Genomic DNA, 13,229 nt, shown 5'->3' with positions numbered 1-13,229 from the left:
CTACCAGAAAACCAGTAGAGCTAATCAATGAACTTGGTAAGTAGTAGGATACTAAATTAATGCACAGTAATCTCTGGCATTCCTATACACTAATGATGAAAAATCTGAAAGTGAAATCAAGAAAACACTCCCATTTACCACTGCAACAAAAAGAATAAAATATCTATTAATAAACCTACCTAAGGAGACAAAAGACCTGTATGCAGAAAATTATAAGACACTGATGAAAGAAATTAAAGATGACACAAATAGATGGAGAGATATACCATGTTCTTGGATTGGAAGAATCAACATTGTGAAAATGACTCACTACTCAAAGCAATCTACAGATTCTATGCAATCCCTATCAAACTACCACTGGCATTTTTCACAGAACTAAAACAAAAAATTTCACAATTTGTATGGAAACACAGAAGACCCCGAATAGCCAAAGCAATCTTGAGAATGAAAAACGGAGCTGGAGGAATCAGGCTCCCTGACTTCAGACTATACTACAAAGCTACAGTAATCAAGACAATATGGTACTGGCACAAAAACAGAAATATAGATCAATGGAACAGGGTAGAAAGCCCAGAGAAAAACCCATGCACATATGGTCACCATATCTTTGATAAAGGAGGCAAGAATATACAGTGGAGAAAAGACAGCCTCTTCAATAAGTGGTGCTGGGAAAACTGGACAGGTACATGTAAAAGTATGAAATTAGAACACTCCCTAACACCATACACAAAAATAAACTCAAAATGGATTAAAGACCTAAATGTAAGGCCAGACACCATCAAACTCTTAGAGCAAAACGTAGGAAGAACACTCTATGACATAAATCACAGCAAGATCCTTTTTGACCCACCTCCTAGAGTAATGGAAATAAAAACAAAAATAAACAAATGGGACCTAATGAAACTTAAAAGCTTTTGCATAGCAAAAAAAAAAAAGCTTTTGCATGGCAAAGGAAACCATAAGCAAGATGAAAAGACAACCCTCAGAATGGGAGAAAATATTTGCAAATGAAGCAACTGACAAAGGATTAATCTCCAAAATTTACAAGCAGCTCATGCAGCTCAATATCAAAAAAACAAACAACCCAATCCAAAAGTGGGCAGAAGTCCTAAATAGACATTTCTCCAAAGAAGATATACAGATTGCCAACAAACACATGAAAGAATGCTCAACATCATTAATCATTAGAGAAATGCAAATCAAAACTACAGTGAGATATCATCTCACATGGGTCAGAATGGCCATCATCAAAAAATCTACAAACAATAAATGCTGGAGAGGGTGTGGAGAAAAGGGAACCCTCTTGCACTGTTTTTGGGAATGTAAACTGATACAGTCACTATGGAGAACAGTGTGGAGGTTCCTTAAAAAACTAAAAATAGAACTACCATATGACCCAGCAATCCCACTACTGGGCATATACCCTGAGAAAACCATAATTCAAAAAGAGTCATGTACCAAAATGTTCATTGCAGCTCTATTTACAATAGCCAGGACATGGAAGCAACTTAAGTGTCCATCAACAGATGAATGGATAAAGAAGATGTGGCACATATATACAATGGAATATTACTCAGCCATAAAAAGAAACGAAATTGAGTTATTTGTAGTGAGATGGATGGACCTAGAGTCTGTCATACAGAGTGAAGTAAGTCAGAAAGAGAAAAACAAATACCGTATGCTAACACATATATGTGGAATCTAAGAAAAAAAAGTGGTCATGAAGAACCTTGGGGTAAGACGGGAATAAAGACAGAGACTTACTAGAAAATGGACTTGAGGATATGGGGAGGGGGAAGGGTAAGCTGTGACAAAGTGAGAGAGTGGCATGGACATATATACACTACCAAAAGTAAAACAGATAGCTATTGGGAAGCAGCTACATAGCACAGGGAGATCAGCTCAGTGCTTTGTGACCACCCAGAGGGGTGGGATAGGGAGTGTGGGAGGGAGGGAGATGCAAGGGGTAAGAGATATGGGAACGTATGTATATGTATAACTGATTCACTTTGTTATAAAGCAGAAACTAACACACCATTGTAAAGCAATTAGACTCCAATAAAGTTGTTAAAAAAAAAAAAAAGATCAAAGGTGATGGACATCCCTGGTGGTCCAGTGGGTAAGACTCCACGTACCCAATGCAGGGGGCCTGGGTTCAATCCCTGGTCGGGGAACTAGATCCCACATGCATGTCACAACTAAGAAGTCCATACGCCGCAACGAATATCCCACGTGCTGCAACTAAGACCCAGCGCAGCCAAAATAAATAAATAAATTGTTTAAAAGAATTGTTTAAAAAAAAAGATCAAGGGTGAGCTAGAAAGCTGTGATCTCTGTGTTGAGAGGACTGGGGTCCAGGCTTTCCTCACTCCCAGCTCTCAGGGTTGGTCTCGGACAAGCCATCAACCGGCCTTAGACATCTGTATGTGAGAGTCCTACCATCGGCCCTGCCTACCTCACACAGCTGTTGTACATTAAGTAAGGAAAGATGAGAAAGTTCTCTGGAAGTCTATAAGCAGTACAGAAATAGAAACTGTTATAACAATAATCCTTTGCTTTTGCTGTGTCTTGTAGTCTACACGGAGCTTCCTACCCAGTGCCTCCTGATCCTCAAAGCAACCCTGGGACATAGGAAAGGACAGTCATACCCAGTATACAGATGTGAAAACTGAGGTGCAGAGAGCTCAAGCCCACAACCACAGAGACTACAAGGGGCTGAGCTGACAGTGGTGTCCAGGTGCTCTAACTCCAAATAGTGTTCTGTTTACCACAGATGCACCCAGCATTGCCTAAAACCACAGCCTCTAGCTGTGCAGAAACCCTCCTCCTTCTTTAATCCTGTCACTTTCCCCAGCTTTGTTGACTGATAAATGTGCTTCCCCAGGCTCGTTGTAACCAGCAGTGTTGGGGAGGTAGGCAGGCTGCAGGCTGGGCTCAGCCTCTGAGCCTCTGCGGGGCTGTAGAAGAGTCCCTGTCCCCCAATTTCCTCCAATTCTGTATATCTTTGATGTTAAAATCACTTAACGACTCTAATCTAGGCGCTTCCAGGAAATGCACTCAGGGCCTTTCTCGAAGGGCTGGGCCATGGGCCTTTATGACAACACAGGGAGCAGGACAGAGCTGGCTGCACAGAGAGGGCACCTACCAGGTCCTGGGCACGCCGTGTACATCTTCTCAGTTATCTCATGATGACTTCAGGTCAACATTAGTATCAACGAGGAGCAGAATGGTTGCATGACCTGCCCACAGTCATCACGCAGCCTGGAAGTGGTCGGGCCCAAAGGCCATCCCTGCACTTTCCATCACAGCATGGGTGGGAGAGATACGAGATGAGGGCACAGTGCTAGCCTCTTGTGTTCCCCTCCCTCCCCCCAAAAAAGGCTTCGTCTGCACTCCAAGCCACCTCCTGGGCCTTCCAATTTCCTTCCCTCAGTGGATTGTGTGGAACAACTCAATAATGGTAACAGAAATCAGACTCAGTTTCTCAGATATAGGCATTCTATAAAAGCAGTGTCTGAGGGTGGGGTTGCCTAGGAATACACCTGCGTAATTCACACCTGTTGGCAAAAATGTTAACTTTCTACAAACAGTCGTGTTAGGCTGCCATAATCAATCTCAACATGAACACAATTAATGACTTTGTTCATGACAGGTTCTTGTTGGAGCTTTGTATGTACTGTATACACTGTTTCCACTTACAGACCATCTTATATGGAAAAACTTGACTTTAGAACAGGAAAATAAGGAGGTAATTAACCACCTGGCAAAAGGACTCACCTGAGATCTCCTTATCAGCTCATCATCCCCAAATACAATGAGTAAAGTTTCTCTTCCCACCCGGTTTTCAGAGCATAGGTATCTAGTGGACTTGGGAACATGCCTTGAGAAACATAGCTATTTCCTGCTTCCTGACTGCAAATCGAGAACCAATGTCAGCCATTCTGGCTAGTTAAACAGGAGAGGAGAAGGCTGCTGCGTCAGGGTTGGGTCTGAAATGTATTGATAGCTGTACACTCCCCTCAATGTTCCACATAAAGGAGTGGAGATGGGAGACCAAAGAAATTGGACTGAGCTACTGTGAGCCTACCAAGCACACTGATACCTTCCTATGCTAACAGCATCCAGGCCCCCCCACCTCACAGCACCCAGAGATCATTCTTGTTGACATTCTCTAGGGAAAGCCTCCGAACGCTTTCCCTAAATCCCCTGTGTCTCATGCCTCCTCTCTGACTGCACCTGGCCTTTGTACTCTACCTCTGCTTCCACATTTGTCAAAGCTCATCTGTCCTATGTCCCCTGCCATTGGCTCCTGGAGGAGAAGACTGCCATGTCATCTTCCTCTAAGGTGACCTAGCATAGCATGCTAATGTTAGCTACTTTCCTTCTTGGGCATTCCTGGTTTATGACACGAGCCTCTTCGAGAGGGTGATATTTTGAACAAAGGGATATAATCTCTAACGGTGAAATTTCAAGGACTGTGAGGAAGAAACAGCATGCGGGGTTGGTGGGGGGGAGGAGATGACAGAGAAAGCTCTGAGATTCAGCCTTGAAATCATGTCACACGGATCGGCCATGAGCTACTACTGAAAATCTGTTTTTCAAAATGTAAGAGTCAATTTCCAGATGTCTGCTTTGGGGAGCCCAACTACTGTTGATTTGTTCCCAGTTCACCATGGAATAAAAGTCTGAACTCCTCACCCGAGCATTTCAGACCTTCCACGGGCCGGCTCCTATAAAGCCTTCTCTTCTTCCTGCCCCTGGTAGGAATCCACTCGGCCCCTGGCTTCTGTACTGGGCCCCAGGCCCACTCCGGCCTTCCCAGTCTGTGCCCCTACACACTGGCCCAGCTGCAAGGACCCTCTTGCCGGCTAGAGCAACCGCACCGCACAGCTCCAGAGGCCGCCACCCCCTTCCTAGGTCGTATGTGTGCGGTGCGCAGCACGGTGCTCCAGGTCTGCCCACCCTCAGGGCCTCTCGGCTGCAGGAGGCCTCTCCTCCTGCAGGCCTCTCCCTCGACTGCACCCCTCCCTGGTGCCCATCATCTTGGGATCCCTCCAGTACTCTGACATCACTACCTCGTATTCCCTTGATCTGGGTGGCTGCAAATAGGTCCCCAGTTGGAGTGTAAGTGGCCTGGGGGGAGTGACTGGGTCCTGAGTCTGTAGATATCACCCCCACCCCTACGCTAGTAGGTTGAGAATTTGGCATTGGCTTTCAAAGGGTGGTCCCGGGAGCAGCAGCCAGCACCTGGCAACATGTTAGAAATGCAGATTCTCTGCCCTCCCCTCCCCGCAATCAGACACTGGAGGTGGGGCTCAGCACCCTATTTAGCAAGCCCGCCAGGCAATTCTGAGGCACAGGAAGTTTGAGAACCACCGAGGTACAGGGTCCTCAGTGCACCCTGCTGGGTTTGCTGAATTATTAGCAGCGTTTTCCACCTAGGACAGGAGCTGGCCCAATCAGGGCCGCCCATTTCATTGGTCTCCTGTGGGGACCCAACTCCCACGTTTGGCCTAAAGAATCACAGAGTCAACTCGCTCAGAAAGCCTTCCCAGCAGCCTGAAGCATTATCACGTCAAACGCAAACAGCGCCGAGCACTCAGGCTGCCTCCAGCTCTCCTCAAAAGGCATCCTGGTCAACAAACCCTCCCCGGTTCCACTAATTATTCAGCAACCAACTAGACTTGAACAGTGTCCTCATCTCCCTACCGAGTGACCTGCCCCAGCTGTGGTAAGTGCTTTTCCAACATGGAGCTAGGCATCTCGAAGGCCCCCTCAAAGTCCCCCGCACCATTCACAGCCTGCCCCCTAAGCCCCCAACATCCCAGCTCCTGGGGCAGAACTGGGGCTGGGAGGGGAGGTCAGACAAGAAATAAAGAGCCGCGTTCCCAGCCCGACTCCAGACCCACAGACTCTGAATCTCTAGGAGGGGCCTGGGAGTCCTGCAGCTGAACAGGCTCCCCTGGAAATTCTTATCATCGGGCAATCTAAAGAGCAATGCACACACCCACCCTCCTTACTTGACAGATGGAGAAACTGAGGCCCCAGGACAGTGACTTGCCATTCCCTGACTATCCCAGACCACAGAGCACTCTCGCCATCCCCTTGGTCCCTACTCATGGCCTGGATCCCAGCCAGAGCTCCTAACACACATTACCCTGCACCACACTTCTAAACCCTCCACCGGCTTAGCCCTGTCCTCCCCCGTTGAACTGCAAGGGTCTAGAGGCAGGGCCCAGCCGCAGTCATGAGTCTCCCTCTCCCCACTTTCCCTGCCCACCCCCACCCCTTAGGACTGTGCCCAGAGCTGGGCACAGGGGAGCTTCAATAACCATTTGAGGAGTGAACGACCCCCCAGGCAGCCTGCACTCCTCCTTAGCAGATGCACTGAGATTAATCTACCAGATCACCAGAATGTCACCTTGAAACACACTGGCAGACCTGTCCCAGGAGGGCTAGAGAATACACATTCTTAGGGGAAGCAAACAGCCACCTGCAGAACAGGTAGAGAGCTGCCCGGAGAGCAGGTCAGAGCGACGAGGGGTAGCGGCTGGGGCAGTGGGATCAGAGGGACAAACTTCACTGTCTTGTGGATTCTGCTCAGAGCCAACACCCCGCAGCTGGGAAACGGGACACAGAGCTCACACGTTCTCGCCTCTGCCTCTCCAGAGCCCTGACGCTGTCACAGAGAAAAGGTGGCAATGAAACAGAGACAAAGAAGAGCTCCAAGGAGAAAACAAGCCTGCTCGGTCTCTGGGTCACAGGGTCCAGGGAATCCCCATGGGTGACCCCAGGAGTGCGGGACACAGGACTGGCCTTCCCCCACGGCACAGAGGTGACTGCCTGCCAAGATCAGAGCTGGCGGGGCTCCAGGCAGGTCTCACTGGTACTCACATGTTGCCCCACCCAATCCTGCTCTGGCCCTCTCCACCTGCCCGCATCAGTCAGAGACGCCAGCAGTACAGACAACCTCTCTGTGGCCTGAGACAGCGGAAGTGTATCTCAGGCTCATGGTTCGTGAGCATCTACACTCCGCTCTTTTCACTTTCATATGTGCCCCAAGCAAATGGCACACAGTTTACATTGTTGTCACAAAGCACAACTGTTCTAGGCATAGAACCAATTTCCCGGCCAGGCCAGGTCATGCTGTGGTTACAACAAGCAGCCACCGCAGACTGGGCTTGCTGCAGTCACTCGGGGTTCCAGGCTGCTGCAGGAGCCACGGTCTCGAAAGTGGCCGACTGTCCTGCCAGCTCTCTGGAGGGCCCTGCGCAGGTAACTAAATGCTCCAACCTGGAGGCGAAACCCATCACACGCCATCCACGCCCTGCTGGCCAGACCTCGTCTCGTGACCCTGCCCCACAACAAAGGGTACGGGAAGGACAATGCTGCTCAGGGTCAGAAGACAGAAAGCTGATGACCAACCCACCTGCAGACGCACACCCACAGCTCCCCAGGGCTGGTGCCTGATATTCCTGCACCCAAGCTTCATCCCTTTCCCTCCACTGTGAGAAGCCAAGCTTTCTCCTGGTATCTGTCATTTTCACTCCAGGATAAAGGAAAGCTTTCAGAGCAGGTTTAGAAAGAGGAAACTATGAAGACGATCAAAACGTGAATTTCAAAGAAAATGACAGGGGACAGACATTGTTACAACATATAATATTACAATCTTACAATATATATAACAACATTCCACTATATAACATAACACATTTTTAGGTATAACAGGCAGTTAAAGGTTTTATAGTGATGGCAACATGATGGGACACTAGATACCACTGTGAGAGTGAGCGAGGCAGAATGTACAAAGGAAAATTTCAAGAATGAGTTTAACAACAGTTCAAGGATATAAAAGGAGGCCAGAGAAGGCGTGCCCTGCAAGTACAGCCCCTTGAAACCCATCAAAAGCTGGTGACATCAGTTCTGCAAGGATGCTTTGTGACTTTAACAAACCATGCTTTCCCTTTTTCCCCAAGAGGGAAGGGTGGGAGAGACCTTGGAAAGGAAGCCATGGGTGGTACAAAACAGAAGCAAGAAAACATCTGTGTTGAGGCGGATGGTGGGAGTGGGGCAGAGGGAGTGACCACTGCCCTTCTGGAGGGGCTTATCATCAGGGGGATGTAGTTGCAGGAAAAAAAAATCCAGAAAAACATACAGGACGTTTCTCCCTGGCTCAGAGCTCGAGTGCTCTGTCTGCTTCCACAGGCCCAGTCACAGCATCCTACGACGTGCGTGTACCTAGAATTGTTTGTGAATGGGGCCTTCGTGGAGGAAGCTCCCTGCTGTCTGAAGAGATCAGAACATGGCGGAGGGTCGAAAAGCCAAGATCCTCGCTAACTGTGAATCAGCAATCGATCCCACGTGAGGATAAGCACTGTCCCAGGCATTGGGACACAGGGACAATGGCATTTCCTGGGTGTTCAGAAGTCATTATGACCTGTCGAGATGCTCCGAGTTGCTCTTTGCAGATCAATCAACTCAATTCAATCCTACAAACATTTGTTGAGTGCTAACTCTGCACCGGGCTCTGCATATCTGAGAGCGAGAACTTGAAAGAGAGAGCGCCAGCCATGAACCCTTCTCTCAAGGAGCTTCCAGGTCTGGGGAAGCACTTGCTATGTGCATAATGCAGCGTGAGGAGAGCTCTGAAAGCAGCATGACTGAGCAGCAGGGGGGGGGCCAGAGCAAGGCAAGGTGAGACTAAGCCCACTGGGGGATGGAACAGAGGAACCAGGGGAGGCTCCTTGAGGGATCTGACAGTTGAGCTGGGATTTATAAGATGAACATTTTTCCAGGATGAGGTTCGGGTAGTGGTGGGCAGGGAAAGTTTTATGGGGATGTTACAAAACATGTAAAACCCCAGAGCCATGACGCACCAGGACAGATTTGGGGAATGAATGCAAATGTGAAAGGAAGAGTTAGAAGAGATGCATCTGGAGATGTAGGCAAGGTCCACAGCACAAAGGGCTTTGTATTTAACTTGACCCTGGAGGGCAGAGGCAGCCGGGGAGGGAGGTCAGGACACCTTAAGAGGCTGGACCAATAGGCCAGGTGAGAGGTAGTCCAGGTGAGAGAGGGGCTGAACCAAGGTAGTGGTGGTGGGCACTGAAGGGAGTCTACAGGTATGAGAAATATTTAGGAAATGGAATCCCTAAGATTAGGTGATCAGGCAAAGTTGAGAGTGAGGGTGAGAGGGGAAGGGAGGATGTGAGGGAGCCAGAGGAAGGGGAGTGTGTCATGAAGGGAGTGGTCCACAGGGCACCTACGGCAGAGACCTCAGGTAGACAAGGATGGAGCAGCTGGCAGCCATGGGAAATGGGGGGCCTCTGCCAGAACAGAAGGAGAAGGGAGTGAGGAAAGGGGAGTCTCCACATGAGTTACATGTCCCAGAAACCTAGTTGTAAGGCAAAGGTGGAAGGAAGAGGGGGCCCAAGGGTCACAGGTGTATTTTCTTTTTACTGTGGGAGAGAGGGATATGTTTCTGTCCTGAGGGGAAGAAGCCAGTGGAGGGCGATGGAATTTGAAGACGGGAGCTGGGGAGGGGAAGGGCTGGCCAGTGGTGCCAGGAGTGGATGAGGTCTGGAATGCACATGGTGGAGTAAACCTGCACGGGAGACCAGGAATTTGGGACATCTGGTCTCCCCGTGTCAGGCAGAACTCCTAAGGAATGATGTCCAGAGAGTCACAGTCGACAGAATACAGAACACAACTGCTTTTATGCAATACTTTTATTTCTACAGAAATCTTGGTTTCTCAAAAAGTTTTCATGAATGATCTCATTGCCCCTCACAATGACTCTGTGAGATAGGTGTGAATATTCGCAAGTGAGTGATGGAGTCAGCCTTGGTAACCAGGCTTCCCGGCTCCAGGTCTGCTGCTGCCCCCTGCTTCCCAGCTCCTCCAGAGTCTCAACCCTCAGATCCCAGAGGGGATTCATGCTAACTCACCTGTACAGTCTTTTGCTAAATATAAAAATTTAATGTGAGATTCTGATGGACTCTCTCTCCTCTCTCTTCTCTCCATTCATGCCCTGTGTCTCAGCATGCTGTGGAGCATAGGTCTCAATGCAGGGGCACACTGGAATCTTTGGGAAGCCTTTAAGAAATACCAAGCCCAGGACGCACCCAAGACCATGGGGTCAGAACCTCTGGGGGTAAGGCTCGGGCATCAGAAGCATCCAGGGGATTCAACTGCACAGAGAGGACTCAGAACCCTGATGTGGAGGAAAAGACAGCCCCAGAAGGGCTCATGTGAGGTGCCAGGGACAGAAAGGGAGAAGCCAAAGCTACACAGATTTAACAAGTCTGGACAAACATACAGGTCCATCAGACAGTATGTCAGGAAGAGAGACCCAGAGAGAAATTTTCTCCGATGATGTAATTCCAGTCCTACCTGCCATGAAGCTTTTGTTCCTGATGTGTACACTCTCCATTGCCCTTCCCAATGCTCTGCCACAAGGAAGGCAGGTTTGGGTATTTCTCCCCCTTCTACAGATGAGATAATTGAGACTTGAAGGGGTGAAATGCCTGCCTGGGTTGTCATCTTTATGGAACAAAGACAACCCAACTGAAGGACCAGACCCCAGTGCCAGAGAGCTGACTCTGGTCCCTCCCCACTGTCAAGGACTTCCCACATAGGGGCCCTTCTCATTTTCATAAGGGGGACCCTTGGCAGTGAGCTCATCTCTCCCTAGAGTCACAGGGTGCTCCTTGATGGGCACCCCACTCTCTCCAACAATCCTACAGCACACATGGTTTCATGCCCCCAAGGAGAAGCCTTGTCACCTGCACCACGCCACGTCCTTTTGCCACTCCCTGCCCCAAACAAGAAGCATGGGTAAGTTCTCAAGCAACTCCACCCACCACCCCAAATGGCTCTAAGAAATGTACAGACGGCCCCCTGCCTCCTGCTCCAAACCAGCGCCCTCTCTGGCCTTTCATGAGACAAGGAGCTCAACCAGCCAACAAGTATTTACAATGACACCACCTCGCATAGCACCTAGAAGGGTGCAGCGCCCACCCTGAGGGCCTGCTGTCTGGCTGGGAAGCTATGACGTGCACACATGAAACAGGAAAACCAAGAGTTCAACTGGATGAAACTGACCTTAGGTGTGTTGCAGCGCTTGGACAAGTTATGGACTCTCTCTTTACCTCAGTCTACTCATCAAAATAATGGGGACAGTAAAACTAATACTACCTTAGAGGAGAGTGTGGAATCAAATGAATTAATCCATAACAGTGCTCAGAATGTGCCTGAAAGATATTTAGGCTCCGAAATGCTGGTCGTTATTGCCGTTGTGTTTTGTGTGTTTACTTGATGCTCAGAGGAGGGAAGGATCATGTGGCCTAGAGTAGTTGGGAGAGAATTTCTACGGGAGGCTGGGCTTTTAAACATTAATACAATTGAGAAGGGAGGGTACCATTCAAGAGGAAGGCAGCAAATGAGAATGCCCAGGGTTGGAATGTGGGCATTAATATACTGTCAGGGAGCCACAAAGTATGAGGCCCAGCCCCGACCCCCCTAGAATTCCTGCCGCTGCTGCAGGACAGACCGTGTTATTAAAGAGAATACCCTACAGGAAGCAAAACCAAACAACGGCAGGCAATAGGAGTTCAGGGAACCTTTGGCTCTATCTCCAAGGCAATTGAAAAGAGCTCAAAACAGATTAAAATATGAGATGAATTTTGAAGCCCAGGAATGAGAGAAAATGAATCCTGTGACTGAGGAGCCAATATGATTATTTCATTATTTGGTTAGAAAGTTAAAATGTGCAGGAAATGTCAGATGCTTTCTCGAGATGGAGGGAGGTTAGGGACAGAGTGGCCATGGGGGGGCATATTCTTTTAATATTAAAAAATAACTTCACCTCGACTTGGCTGTAATCAAAATAACCCCCTTGGGAGGGCAGCCTGCCCTTCTGCCAGTCTGTGTGAGGTCTTTTTAAGGCACACATTCTACCCTTCAATCACTGCCCCTCCAAAGCTCATCTGCATTTTTAAAAGAACTCCCCCCTCCAATGAAATGAAATGAATCCCATGGGCCCCCAGGTCAAGGTGCCCTCCCCACCCCACCCCCCAGGGCACTGATGATGGCTCAGCCCCCAACCTAAGCCGGTAGAAAGCCCAGCCACCAGCAGATTCTCCCCGCAACCTCTCCCCAACTTTCCTGCCCAGATTCATTCTTCTCCTCTCTGACAATTCCCACTCTTAGGTCTGTTCACTGTCCAGCCCACCCTGTGTCCCTATGTCCCCATCTCTGTGTCCATCATTCACTTGCTCACTCAGTTATTCACTAAAAGCTTCGTAGGTATCAACTTGCAGGCTATGCTGGGTGCTGAGGTCACAATGATGTGTGAGGCTGAGTCCCTGCCTGCAGAGAGCCGCCAATCTATTAAAGACAGCCAGGCAGTGGGCAGAAGAAAGGCACAGGCTGGAGAAGCTGAGAAGTTCCAGTTAATTCTGCCTGCAGAGCGGGGTCAGGCAAATCCCCAAAGGAGGAGGCATCTGGGCCTGACCTTTGAGTTGGCTTTAATTATACAGAGAAGAGTAAAGGGAATTCCAGTTGGGGGCATGGACGTAAGCAATGGCCCATGGCCAGGAAATGCGACCCTAACCCAAGGGATAGTGAAGAGGCAAGTCTGACTGGTGTGAACAGGCCACGTGAGAGATGAGACAGAAAGCTAATGAGGTCTGGCGGATGGGGCTTTTGTATTTTAATATTTTACATAAGTAATACATTAAATGGTTCAAATTCAAAAGGTACAAAAGGATATACAGTGAAAAGTCACTTTCCCAGCATATCTAGGGGTCTTGGTTTTTTTTGTTGTTTTTTTTTGCGGTACGCGGGCCTCTCACCGTTGTGGCCTCTCCCATTGCGGAGCACAGGTTCCAGACGCACAGGCTCAGCAGCCATGGCTCACGTGCCCAGCCGCTCCGTGGCATGTGGGATCTTCCCGGACCGGGGCACAAACCCGTGTCCCCTGCATCGGCAGGCGACCTCTCAACCACTGTGCCACCAGGGAAGGGAACCCCGGGGTCTTGTTTTTGTATCCATTCAGCCACTCTGTTTTTTGATTGGGGCATTTACTCAATTTACATTTAAAGTAACTGTTGACATGTATATGCTTATTGACATTTTGTAAATTATTTGGGGGTTGTTTTTGTAGTTCTTCTTTGTTTCTTTCCAACAAGTTCTCAGGTGATACTGCTGGTCAAGGAACCACACTCTGA

Source organism: Monodon monoceros, unplaced genomic scaffold (genome assembly GCF_005190385.1).
Source record: "Monodon monoceros isolate NGI ecotype Baffin Bay Population unplaced genomic scaffold, NGI_Narwhal_1 Super_Scaffold_1, whole genome shotgun sequence".
Classification (NCBI taxonomy): domain Eukaryota; kingdom Metazoa; phylum Chordata; class Mammalia; order Artiodactyla; family Monodontidae; genus Monodon; species Monodon monoceros.
This window is presented reverse-complemented; position numbering follows the sequence as displayed.